This window comes from Pinus tabuliformis, chromosome 8 (genome assembly GCF_031772625.1).
Source record: "Pinus tabuliformis cultivar Carrire ecotype Pingquan chromosome 8, CPIR1, whole genome shotgun sequence".
In the NCBI taxonomy this organism is placed as follows: domain Eukaryota; kingdom Viridiplantae; phylum Streptophyta; class Pinopsida; order Pinales; family Pinaceae; genus Pinus; species Pinus tabuliformis.
In genome coordinates, this window is record NC_142294.1 from 516,304,599 (window position 1) to 516,319,535 (window position 14,937).

The following is a 14,937-nucleotide window of genomic DNA, read 5'->3' on the forward strand; positions in this document are numbered from 1 at the left end:
AATAACACATCACAAACTTCAAGGGGAGCAATGTCACACAATACCTCATCTGTGAAGGGCTTGATGTTGTATGGAAGGCGACACTGTTGGCTCATGTGAAGATCCCGTCCTTGGTGCAGCCACCCAATGGTATATGGTTGTGGATGTGTTGTGGTCGGTAAGCCCAGTTGTTTCACGACCTCTGTCGAAATGAGGTTCTTTTGGCTCCCGCTATCGACAATGAATTGTAGCGGGGAGCCCTTTACCCACATCCGGGAGAGAAAGAGACGCTCCTCCTCCTCTGGATCTTCAGGTTCCTCCTTTTGGATCTTTGTGGTGGCAACGGTGGCGTTGGGCTCCGCATCGATAATCTGTTTCCCTTTGTCATTCCCATTATCGGGTTCTGACTCAGAGTCAGAACATGCATCTGATTCTGAAACCTTTAGCTCGGCCACCAGTGACTGCTTGGCCCGACACTCACTTGTGTTGAGAGTGGAGCTCTTATGGAACTCACACCACTTTCCGGTGTCCTTTTTTGGCTTCGTGGCGCTGTTCTTTGCTTGTAGCTTTGGCAGGTTGTCTTGGGCCGCCCCACCTTGGCTTTGTCCTTTGTTCTGCGGTTTGGGGGCACCTTTCCCTTGTTTCGGATTTGCTGAACCAAAGTCTCGCTTCTTCTGTTTAAACTTTTGCTCGACCTTGACGGCATATCGGTATGCCGTGCCGAGCGAGGAGATGTTCAGGAATTCTATTTCTTCTTGGATGTACTTGTGCAGGCAGCCACGATATTTTAGTACCAAATGTTGCTCTGTATCCTTGATACCCAACTTTGTGCGAAGGGTATGGAAAATATTGGTAAACTCTGGTACGTCTTGGTCCCTTCCCTGCTGTAGCGTGGCCCACTTTATGTATTGATCCTCATAGCTTCTGACAGGGTAGTACTGCTCCTTGATGGCATCTCGGAATGAATCCCAAGTCAGTGTGACTGAAAATAGTGAGCCTGTACTTTCATTCTTCTGCTCGCAGTAGGTTTCCCACCAATCCTTGACATGGGGGGCTGCTTTGAGAAGAGCGAAAATAATCTTTTCCCGACTGGAAAAATCATGAACAGAAAAATAACCCTCTAGCACATTTAACCATTTATCGACGGCATCTGCGTCTATCTGACCCTCGAATATGGGGATTTCAAAATTAACTTGTACCTTAAATGGTGTGGCGTTTCCAGAGTTGCTGTTGGAAGCCGATGCGTCGCCCCTAGGTAGCCGCTGAAGGATTTGGGCAAAGTTGTCCATCATCGCGTTCCTTTGTCACTCGAGAGCTTCTTCGAGCAAGATTTTGATAGGATCTCCTACCCCCTCGTCTTTCTTTTCATCCGCCATGGGAGGCCGTCGGGATTTGCGAGGCTGGTCTTGCAAAGGTTCAACCAGTTCAAGCCCTAACTCCTTATATCCCAACCTCGTTGGGGACATGCAAAGAAAAAAAAAAAAGAGAAGAAAAGCAGACCGCTCTGATACCACTGATCCGGATTTAAACAGGAACGCAATAAAATATAGAGATAACCATAAAGACAGATATGCAGCGGAAATAATACCTCATTTCATTACTGTAAAATACTGAAATATGCTTACAAACAGAAATGGAAATAAACCAGGTAGGGCGATGGTAGCTTATCTCTGAGAAGAGATGTGGTGGCTACATGCCTATGAACTGTCTTACAATGAGGCTCGAAGGCCTATTTATTGTTGAGAAACAATGGAAAACCCTTCACATTCCAAAACCTAACCCTAGAAGATGAAACACCAAATTGTGGGCCCCATTTTTGGGTAACTTGGTACATCAAATTCCTGGGGTCGCAAATTGGTCGTGCTATCTCCGTTTGACGTGCATGATAGCCCATTGGAAATATCTCTCTGAGGACTACGACGGAAAAGACGATTTTTATCAGATAAATCTCTGGCGGTGGATTTCCCAAAAAACGTCGTTTAGGGCCTCAAAACGGCTCCGGAAGTTTAGGACCTGAAAAACTACTAAAAATAGTAAACAGTGCTATAATTAAGGAAACTGAAGAAAACTGTAAGAAGCACTAGAGGGGATCCAAGTGGAATTAGCGGGTGGCCACCAATATCCACCTGGATCAGAGTGGGTCTAGCCACAAACAAGCAATGTATGGAAAATCTCCTTAAGTTGGAATCAATTAAGAGGGCCTACCTCTTAAAATGTTATTCCGCTTGGTGATGATCCTGCTTCCTCACTCCAGCTATCGACCGTTTCCTTCCTTGGAATACCTTAAATGAGCAAACAACAACAACAAAAAATGTGATAACATATAATATTGTATTCATCCTACTTAAACGGTCAAGGAACATTAATCCGTAAAGATGTAAAATAACACTTCATGTAGGAAATCAATCAATAGTTGTATCCATATAAATCAGAAAGAGATTACAACTGATGCCTTGATATTACTGGTCTCCTCCAACATATCTGAGTTCCCACACTTCTACTAGCACTTCATGGATAGCCCCAGCAATGGAAGATTTAAGGCCTCCTCCCTCTAGTCTTAAACCAAACCAAAGCACACTACTCTCCATCAAACATACACTAGAAGGCTACAAGCCATAGATGTCTTGTTGATCATTCAAACTCACTCCAAAAAAACTATTTTAGCTTGGGAAAAGAGAGGTTTATATAGCTTGGATGGATGGGAGATGGTTCCTCTCATCATGGGAGAAGATCTTATCTCTTGCGTTTGTTCCATCATAATAGGGAAAAGGAGCCCAAACTGGCTTCCTCACCTCCATCCAACCCAACCATCTACCAGAATTCTGTTACAAAGCTTCTAAATCTGGAAGCTTCGACACCATATTTAAAAAACTTGCCAAAAGAGGATCGGCGTGACTGGAAAAGGGCTCAGTCGCTCCATACGGTGCTAGGGCTAGTTTTAATCTCTGCAAATCAATGCAAGGAGGAAACTGGTCAGTAGCACTAGTAATGTAAACTGGGATAGGAGGAAGGTTCTTGGGAAATGATGCAAAGTGGAATTATTCTGCTCATGAAGAGGGACATATAGGGAGTTTCTTCATGATGGGAAGCATGTCATGTTCACTTTAGAGGTCCTCCAGGATCATGGATAGGGAGTATAGGGATAGTGACAAAATGTTGTGTAACAGGCGCACTTCAGTTGAGAATGAGTGTTATTATGACAGGTCGGAAAAATTTTGTGTGGGTTTTTAGTTGTGTGGAGGGGTTTGGGTTGTGGGCTTCCTCCATTTATAAATTGTGGAAGGGAGGATGTTCCAGTCATGAATGAAGAATCTGTAGTTCTGAAATTGCAACTATAGTTTTGATTTTTTAAAGTAAATGTGATGATTTTTCCATTTCTTATGCTATAGATCTTATTAAACACAGTAAGAATGGTCTAGGTAATTATATTTTTCATTTCTTAGTTGCTGGGCCTTTCAATTCTATAAACCCTACCGCCTTAGCCTTTGTTTTTAGTGGAGGTTGTGCTTAAACTTAAACTGGAATTGGAATTTCATGTTAATATATGCATGCCGAGGCTCACTGTCATCTGAAATAAAACCATTATTGGATGGTATTTCCACTTTTAATTTTCGATTCTGTGAAGTTTCACTTGGCTTATCAATATCATACCAGTTTACGTAAAATCGTCTTTTCGTTCATTTCGAAATATCTATGACGGATTTGAAAATAAAATTCTTCTCTTCTTGCATTACATCAGCATTGCGTAAAGCTTTTACATTGAGAACAACCCTAAAGAAAAAGAATCAGTTCTCTGACGATTGTTTTGATGGTTAGATAAAGTTCAAATTTATGAAATTGGACTTAATAGTTAGGTATGTGTATTTTCTTATAGAAAATTACAAGTTAAAATTCAAAAGGATAGAACATATACAACTTTGGCAGTAAAATAGAAATACCAATCCCTTAACAAGGAGATCTCATACAGAGTTTATATTTTCTGAGATACAATGACCCCTGCTCAATCATAGCCCATAATATTATGGCAGTCAAACGCTCTTGAGCTCCTTAATCTTGTATCAACATTTTCAATTTTGCTCATTTTGATAGGAGTTCATTTAAATTTTAATATAAAAAATTATAATTTTTGAAATAAAGAAATAATGTAGCTATATAAATTAAATAAATAGTCTTAGATGCTGGTTCTTTCAATTCAATACGCTATATCGCCTTAGCATTTGTGTTTACTGAAGGTTGTGCTTAAACTTAACCTGGAATTGGAATTGCTTGTTAATATATGCAGCCATGTGGGCTTCCTCCATTTAGAAATTGTGGAAGAGAGAATGTGTCAGCCATGAACACACAAACTGTTGTTCTGAAATTGCAGCTGTAATTCTAATTTTTTAATGTAAATGTGATGATTTTTCCATTTCTTATGTTATAGATTCTATTAAACACACTATGAATAGTAGGTAATTATATATTTCAAGTTTAACCTTTAGTAAGAAGAGCCATAGAACAGGGGGAATCTTTCATTGCATTGTGGATTTTCTCAAGAAGCTCTGCAATGTTTAGCTCCACTCTCATTCCTTTACTATATATTAGATGTACATCAGATTTTGAAGTCTGTTAAGATGAAAATTTCAAATGCACATTTCAGGTTCATTCATCACAATAGCTATTTATCTTGCCTTATCAAAGTGCAAACCATTTTTGGTATGGTGTGTTATTTCTTTGTTGGAGGCTTGCTTGGTTCATCTCTTTTTATTTAGTGTTACTTTGGAATACTTTTAGAACCATGTATTATTTTCTGTCATAATGGTTGGGTCATAATTCCATTCGAGATTTAGGAATAAATGTTATAGATTTTCAAGTGAATGGACCATAATTCCATTAACATTGAGAACAACGTGGACCATAATTCCATTAAGAGCTATAGTGAAGCTTCTACCTATTAATCAACAATGAATATGTTTGTAATGATCTTAATTACAGTGATAAGTTTTTATCTTTATATGTGCAATATATAACCTCTCTTGAAATAGGAACTACCAATATATACCCTCTCTTGAAATATTAAAACAAATATCTTCCACTAGATAGATATTATAGATCTGTTTGTCTATTGTTGAATCTCCTCATGCTCAGTTTCTCGATGGTTATTAGTATATTCTATTGGTAACTACTTGTGATTTATGTTCACTTCTTTTCCTTCTTTATTATGTTGCCTTTCATCAAGTAATTACTACTTCTTTTCCTTTGCAATTTTGTTTCAAACTGGATTCAATTGATCTTTACTTTCTATTATTTTTTCTTGAATTTCCTTTAGTGAGAAAAAAAGGCTTTTTTTTCTTACTACCTCTCCGAGCATACAGAGGGTTGGTCTCTATTTCACTTCTCAAGCACATGCTCCTGGACAGATCTTCCCTTTGAAAATGAAAGTGTTCCATAATGCTGAGGGGTTCCCCATGGTGGAAAGGTCTATAGTGAAGCTTCTACCTATTATTCAACAGTGAATATGTTTGTAATGATCCTAATTACAATGATAATTTTTTATCTTTATATGTGAAATATATAACATCTCTTGAAAAAGGAACTGTCAATATATAACCTCTCTTGAAATATTAAAACAAACCTCTTCCACTCGATATATATTACAAATAGATATTATAGATTTCTTTGTCTCTTGTTTAATCCCCTCATGCTTAGTTTCTTGATGGTTATTTGTATCTTCTATTGGTAACTACTTGTGATTTATGTTCACTTCTTTTCCTTCTTTATTGTATTTCCTTTCATCATGTGATTACCAAATTAAGTAATTACTACTTCTTTTCCTTTGCAACATTTTTTCAAATTGGATTCAATTGATCTTTACCTTCTATTATTTTCTCTTGAATTTCCTTTAGTGAAAACAAAGGGATCCTTTTGTTTATTGCCTCTACGAGCAAACAGTGTGCTGGTTTCTATTGCACTTCTCAAGCACATGCTCCTGGGAAGGTATTTCCTTTGAAAATCAAAATGGTCCATAAAGCTGAGGGGGTCCCCATGGTGGAAATAGCTACAGTGAAGCTTCTACATATTATTAAACAGTGAATATGTTTTGTAATGATCCTAATAACAGTGATAATTTTTTATCTTTATATGTGCAATATATAACCTCTCTTGAAAAGGGAATGGTCAATATATAACCTCTCTTGAAATATTAAAACAAATCTCTTCCACTGGATAGATATTACAGAAGAGATTATATATCTCTTTGTCTCTTGTTGAATCCCATCATGCTCAGTTTCTCAATGGTTATTAGTATATTCTATTGGTAACTACTTTTGATTCATGTTCACTTCTTTTCCTTCTTTATTATGTTTCCTTTCATCATAATTCCATTTCAAATTCAATATTGTTTATAGTTTAGCTTCTACTTTGAAACCAATCAACATATTTCATCCTTACAAAATTCACATTGTGATGTGGTTACAAAAATTGATTCATGCCACCCCCATGCTTTATGGCCTCCATTTCTTGCATTTCCCAAAATTGTTGAGTCTCCTGCCTGACCCAAGTATGGTGGACTACTAAAGATTGGTTGATTAGGGTGTGCTTGAATGTTACCGTATCCTTGATTCCAATATGCTCCTTGTAGCCATGGAGGGATTGAGTAACCCAAGTGTCCACTTGTGTTACTAACCCCAGTACTGAGTGCAGGTGTCATATAAACACAGTTAGGATTCAAACATACACTAGTATGGGTATATGAGATGGTCACAAGCCCTATCTGATAGCGGGGGACTTGTATGTTAATCAACTCTTCATATGATGGTGTGTGCTCTGCAATGTGGTCGCTCATATTGGACATCATCCTATTTTCCTCGAACTAGCTTGGACCATAGACTTCCCTGCTTCTCACCCCTCCTCCACTTTCCAACAATTCTTGAACCTTTATTGCCTCACTCTCTTGCCTTGTCAATTATTTTTGATGTTCCTTATCTTCCCTTGCTTTTTGTCTTTCCATCCTTTCATTTGGTTGAGCTTCTACTGCTGCAATCCTTGTAGCTCTCTTGTCCTTGGACAACTCCTTTTTTTTAGTTTCCTGAATTTCATTTTTTTTACATTCAAACTCAAACAATAAATTCATATAATCTTCATATCTGAGCAATTGTGAACTACTCCCCAAATTAAGATAATCTATAGTTGATGCTATGTGATTCGTTCTCCACATTTCACTAGTTTCAATCCCACTTCTTCACCCTTGTGAGCATCACCCGATGCAATGAGTGCTAAGTGAACTATTCAAAAATCATGAGAAATTAGTCAGTTACGACTACCTCTCATGGAAATGGTCATACGTTTGAATGACTTACTTAACGCAGTTGAATCCCAAAAATGATATCTAATATAATGCACTGCGTAAATCCCCCATACTTAAATTCAAAAAGAGTCAAGGGATCTCTACTTGAATGGTTCATGAGGCACAATACTTGCTAAGGTTTTGCAAATGGGGTAGCAAGCTAAGTGGGCTTGATTGTGGGGAAAAACTCCACAGTTAAGCGCGCTTGAGCCAGAGGAGTTCTGGGATGGGTGACCTCCTGGGAAGTCCTGGTTACCGGGTGCAAGCCCCGGAAGTGATGATTGATGCTATGTGATTCGTTCTCCACATTTCACTAGTTTCAATCCCACTTCTTCACCCCTGTGAGCATCACCCGATGCAATGAGTGCTAAGTGAACTATTCAAAAATCATGAGAAATTAGTCAGTTACGACTACCTCTCATGGAAATGGTCATACGTTTGAATGACTTACTTAACGCAGTTGAATCCCAAAAATGATATCTAATATAATGCACTGCGTAAATCCCCCATACTTAGAGACCTTCACTCTCTCTACTGGTAGCTTTAGGAATGCAACAAGTAATCTCTGATTTGTCCCATTCTCCCTAGGATCTGGCAATTTGATTTTAGCCTCTAGTACAATGGATTGGCTCCCATTGTTTTCTTCATCATGTACTTCATGTTGAACAGGCTCCCCTTCTAGTGAATCATTGTCCACAAAATAATGAACAAGTTTGGTGTTCAACTTTGATGGTTATGAAGGCACGTCCATGCTTTCGTCATTTGTTGTAGACACATTATGTGTGTTGATATTCATCATGGCCTCTGCCAACCATGATGGTCGGCTTACGTGGGTTGGCATGCTCAATTGTTCATTGTTTAATCCTGTTACATTATCATTTGAAATCAAGTTTGCATTTTCATTCACTTCATCCATTGCCTCATATGAAATATCACATGCAGAATTGGCATGTGGTTTAGTGGGTGTGGCATCCTCCATGATATTTACAGTTGTTTCATGACTGAACTATGTCTCACTCATATGTTCATCATCATTACCACATAAGTTCCCTTCATAAAGGGACATTATACCTTCAGCAGTAGCAACATCTTCTTGGGGATCAACATGGTATTGTAAGTTCTCTGCTTCTTGACCTTCCACATAAAATTCTTGGCTACAACAAGTATCATGCATAAGACCATCAACATTGAGTGGCCATATACCAGTCCTCCTAAATCCAGCCTTGATATTAGAAGGTGTGAGATCCCTTTTTAATGCTTTACTTTCTAGCTTAGTTAGCTCAAACCTCTTTACTTCCACCCTTCGATTCTTTGCCATCCACAAATCTCGCTCGACCCTGAAATAATTATTGAAAGGAGAAAACATGCTAACATCAAGGGGTTGCAATCTGTGAGTGGTATGAGCCGCAAATGTTAATAGGTCAATACCAAAATTGTTGGCCTCCTCAATTGTCTGCATAGCCACGTGGCTTCCATGGCCATACAAAATCAGTAGGTGTTTGTTTTTAGGTGAGACACCACTTGGTACAGATGAAAAAAAAAGTGAAAAAGTAAATTTAGGAATAGTTCCTTTGTCATCCATGCATGAGGATGTGCTTCCATGCATGCAATTGGTTCACAGTTATGTATATAGTGTTTTAGTTGTGTTTTACCTTTGAATGTATAAAATCCTAGGATTGAAGAACCAATTGCATTGACAAAAGAAAGAATAGTGATCCACTCCCTACTCTTAGGCAAAATCTTAGGCACATTTCTACTCCCTCTTTTAGAAATTACCTGCATACCACAATTCCTTCCTTCCTGTAAGCCTATTTCATCAAAGTTCCATATATGGTCTGGGGCATACGAGTGTTGCTCATATGGAGCAAAAAGAGTGTTATAGAACTTGGACACAATTGCAAGGCATAGTTTTAAAGCCCTGTCTCTGTCAAGGCCCTTCGTTGCACATAGTGTAAGGTCTAGATGCCTTTTTTTAAATCCACACCACCATGATTTACCAGGAAACCCATCTTTGAAGGGGTTTGGCATCACCTGACATATTTGATCTACTGTGGATTTAACTTGTATAATCTCTAACCCATGTCACAATTGGGCCATCTCCTTACACCATTCAACCACCTCAGCCTCCTCCTCTTCAGTCATAACTATAACAAACCCTCTACAATTCGTATTAGTCAACCCATGTATCCAATAATGTATGTTAGAGGCAGCAATACCATGTTTTTTTATAGAGGCACATATTGAATGTCCCTTCAACTCAATGTCATCAACTGCAGCTAGCATGTCTTGCTTTGTCCAACCTCTGATGGCACTGATTTTCTTTGTTGAACTTGCACCTTGCACTGTGGTTGAAGGTGGATTGGTGGTTGATGCTGGGATAGCATGATTGGCCACCATAGTTTCCTTTTCAGTGATATTACTAGGAGCATTAGCATCATTCAAATCACCTCCCCATCCTCATCTAATGAAATGGATCGTAGTTGAGTCCCCCTCGCCCCTCGCCTCCTCCTATTCCTTGTATGATTTGCAATAGAAACTCTTGGCATGGCTAAAACAACTTGCAAATTTACCACTAAATTATGATTTTAAAAAACTGTATAAGAAAACAAATAAATTCATTGGCCTTTGCAATCAATGAGCAAAAATGATCATTTATTTATCTATATATTGTAACTAAATACATCTCAGACCTCAAAATCATTATTGGAAGGGTTTAAACTTATTTATTTGATTCTTAGATGGTTTTTATGAGTTATTAGGAAGAGCTATTCCTTTTTAATTTTGTAATAGGTTTGACATAACACAATTTCGTTAACCCAAATATTTTTCTATGTCCTCAAATTATTGTTCTTGGCATTCATCTTATTCCTAGTTGGTAAAAATATGGGTTATTAGGAAGAGCTATTCCTAATTATTTTTGTAACAACATTGACATAACACAGTTTCTTCAACCCAACTAGTTTCCTGTGTCCTCAAATTATTGTTCTTGTCATTCATTTTGTTCATGGAATTCATGTTATTCCTAGTTGGTAAAAATATGAATTATCAGGAAGAGCTATTCCTTTTCCTTTTCTGTAACAGCTTTGACATCACTGAGTTTCTTCAACCCAACTAACTCTTTTTGTCCTCAAATCATTGTTTTTGGCACTCATTTTGTTCTTGCCATTTTTTTTATTCCTAGTAAGGGTTAGCATGTTTTTATGTAAGGGTTCTTAGTTGTAGTCTCTTTATGTAGTTATGTAGTTATTTTGATTTTAGATTCACCTCAAGCATATATATTTTTAGTTTTGTCATTTTTCACTCATTGTTATATTGTTGGAGCCATTTAATCTCAACGAGAATTAATATAGTTAAGAAATTATCCTTATTGTTTACTTCTTAGGGGCAAAAACTCACACTGAGTTTTCTGTGTTCCAAACAACTTTGATCCTTTACAGATTTATGGGTTTGTTCGCATCATACAACACTTAGGCGACCCCCTTGAGACTGGAAAATTACCAGTCCAAATAGAGAGGTGTAGTTGTGGTAAGGCTACATAGACTGTAATTATTAGGCAGGTCCACTAATGCAAATTTGCATTATAGAATTCTGAAACCTTCACTTTAAGTTTATGTAGGAATTTGATAGACCTTAACAAATATAATGTAGCATGTTCTCACAACTATTATAGTTTGGGTTTTCCACACCTAATTGTGCACTATATGCCTTCAATGTTGCCCCCACTATGGTGTAATTCAACTTCAAATAATATTTGGTTTGGTTCTATTAAGCCTTATCTCTTGTTCTTAGAATCTGTTCGCTCAATAGTTGTTAGATGTGTTGCAATGTTTGGTTTTCTTGATACTTATTTTGATTTCAGATTCACCTTAGGCACATATCTTTTCAATTTTGTCACTCTCCACTCATTGTTATATTGTTGGAGGCATATAATCTCAAAGATAATTAATATAGGTAAGATATTATCTTTGTTGTTGACTGCATAGCGGCAATAGCTCACACTGTGTTATACATAATGAATTATCCTTGTTGTTGACTGCTTAGGGGCAACAACTCACATTGAGTTTCTTGTGTGCCAATTAACTTCAATTCTTTACATATTTATGGGTTTTTCGACAACATACAACACCTAGGGGACTCCCTTGAGCCTAGAAAATTACACAGTCCAAATGGAGAGGCATAGTCCTGATAAGGCTAGATAGTCTGTAATTATTAGGCAGGTCAACTCATGCAGATTTGCAAGGTAGAATTTTGAAACCTTCACCTTAATTTTATGCAGGACATTGACAGACCTTAACGAAGATGATATAGCATGTTCTCATTGCTATTACAGTTTGGGTTTTCCACACCTAATGGTGCACTATATGCCTTCAATGTTGCCCCCACTGTGGTCTAATTCAACCTCAAATAATATTTGGTTTGGTTCTATTATGCCTTATCTCTAGTTCTTAGAATCTATTGTCTTAATAGTTGTTACATGTGGTGCAATGTTTGGTTTTCTTGATACTTATTTTGATTGCAGATTCACTTGAGGCACATATCTGTTCAGTTTTTTAATTCTTCACTAATTGTTATACTATTGGAGGCATCTGATATCAACGGGCATTAATATAGGTAAGAAATTATCCTTGTTGTTGACTACTTAGGGGAAACATCTCACATTGAGTTTTATGTGTGCCAATCAACTTTGATTCTTTACAGATTTATGGGATTGTTGGTAGCATACAACACCTACGGGACCCCCTTAAGACTGGAAAAGAGAATTTCTAAACCAGTGGATTTATTATTCATTTAGAAATGCTTCTCTAACCAAACAATGAATCTACCTGACATCATAATTTTCTCTTTGAAAGGCTATTATTTGTTATTATAGTAGTTTGATATTGAGTTGCAGGGGTCAGATTTGAGGTTATAGTGGCAATGAAATTGGTTTCTAAATCAGTGGGTATGTTATTCATATAGAAATTCTTCTCGATCTTGTGATCTATTTAACAAGTGATATTGGTTGTAATCACTTTAATTTACCCTTGTTTCTCAACAAAAATGACATTACTCATTATTCAACAAAAACATACATGTATGTCTCCAACAAATAATGAATAAAATGAATGTGACACTGTGCACACACTATGTTTGTATGTCTCTAGCAGCAGATGAATAAAATGAATGTAACAGTGTGCATATACTCAGTTTGTATGTTTGCAACAACTTCTGAATAGAATGAATGTAACAATGTCTGAACACTTTGATTGCATGTCTCCAATCGCTGATGAGTAGAATGAATGTTTGAAATCAAAATGACTAAGAGTTGATGTTTTATAGTTTTTTCACATAGAATTTAATTGGTAGGGAAGATTGGCATGGATTGCCATCTCGCAAATTGAAATGTGTGGCTTGGATTGATTTGTACATGATCAAATGGCTAATAATCTTTGATGGTTGATCCATGTGTTTTCATGTTTTTAATTCCTGAATTTAAAAGGTTGGTGTGTTTAATACTTGAATTTAAATGGTCGGTGTCATTTATTGCATCCTCTAAACTAATTCCTGAATTGAATGTTGTCATTTATTGTCTTCAATAGGTTGAATGGTTAAACACACATGTACATATGGATGACACACATTTCACATATTCTTGTGCAGATATTACTGAGCAATGGGATGTGCTGCTCGAGTGGAAATTTGTAGGTCACTGTTTGATGGGATAGGGGTACTCCTGAATAGAATTCAATGGAATGTTTTGTAGTGCATTTTGACTTATTTGGTAATTTAGAGTTGGAGATATTTGGGACATTATGTGTTTTCAATATGTAATGTTAAGGTTTGGTATTTTACACTTGTTGGCTCAATCAATATGTGAGCCCATTTTGGACTAAATTATATAACTTACATAACTTAATATAAACTATTTATGTGCATATTTTTTATGCTTTATGAATATTTTTTAATGGATGTGTGGGACTAGTGCTATAACTAGTATTGGTCCCTGCACAACAATAGAAAGCTCTCCACTAGTGTCCTTTCCAAGTTAAAGTAAAAAAGTGAGTCTGGATAAAATATTAATAATGTTTTAAAAAAACTTTAACCATCAAAAATATTTTCTGAATCCTTCCAAATATTTCATGTCGGAAGGTCATTTAAAAATTTTCCACATTTCCACGCAAAGTGTATGTCAAATTCCAAACCTACTCGGAATAACCAAATCTGTTCTACAATCTTATCCTGGTCTATTATGATCTTTAATCTTTCCTACTTTTCTTGATTCCCTGTGCAGTAAAAAATGTTTATCGAGAGCTTTTGTGTCAAGCATGCTGAGAAAAGCATCAAATGCATACTAGACCATCAAGCTAGTGCAAAAAAATAATGGAAAATACTAGTAGGTCCTCGATCTGAAGAGCATGCAATACAAGTTCAAAACTAAGAGGCAGTTTTTCGAGCATGGGTGAGAAATTGTTGCCTTTCTAAATTTTTAAACAATAATGTTTTTTCCGATCCAAATATGAACAACCATGTCATTGGTTTTTGGTTTTTACTTTTCATTTTATGGTCATCGTTTTCAACTTCACTTCCATTGCAGGAAAAAATTATTTCTTTATCATCTTTTGATTTCTTTTTAAATTTTAGTTTTGGGCTTTTGTTAATTTTAACTCTCTCAAACATAATTATAGGCCCTGATTTTGTTGATGGTGGTTTCGTTATTTTAAAGGAGTCTAGTACATCAAGAAATCATAGATACCAAATGTGATTCCATACAGGAAAAAAAAGAAGTGTTCCTATAAAATCTAATATGGAAAAATTCCATAGTATAATTGGAGTTATCTATTTTAAACTCAAATATTTCATTTTTATAATTTTTTTTAATATAGTAGTTATTGTATTTTTTTTACTTCTATAAAGGAATTACTAATTTTCTATTTTATAATTTTTTTGTTAAAGTAGGAGTTATCTTTTTTAATATTTTTGTACATTGCAATTTATTACTTTATAAATTTTGAAACTATTTTTTCATATAGACAATTTTTTTATAAAACCTAATTTATCTCCTATTATCTTTGTCTTCCCTACCATTATTTCCACTAAGGTTGCGTTAGTCCAACTCTTCCTAGAATTATTATCAATGAAGGTCACATAATATAGATGGCCTCAAAGATATTTATCTTCCATTGGTACACACACATTAGAAAAAATGACATCTAATACTTCTTTAGACCTTGTGTCACTACCCGTAAATGTTTTTTTTGTATTATTTCCCAAACCACCTCCCTTACATATTCCTTCATGTTGCTCCTTCATTTTGGGGATGCCTTTCACCATTTTACTTAGAGAGGGAAATATTTTATAATGAAGGTGACAGTACCTTTTATGCTTAAGCTCGGAGGGACTAATATTGATGTGAACAAGAGCTTGAGGAGGAGATGTTAATAGTCTATAAAACCTTCCCTCATGAATCCCAAGAACCTTATCCTTATCAATACTAGAGTCCCTTCCCCAAACAAGAACTTTTCCATCTACAAAATAAATTCTATCTCCTTTATCTTCTACACAAGAAATGGAAAGTAAATTCTTTTTCAAAGCTAGGACATAGAGAATGTTCTTGAGATGAATTTTTCCAACATCTTCTTGTTCCAATGAAGTAT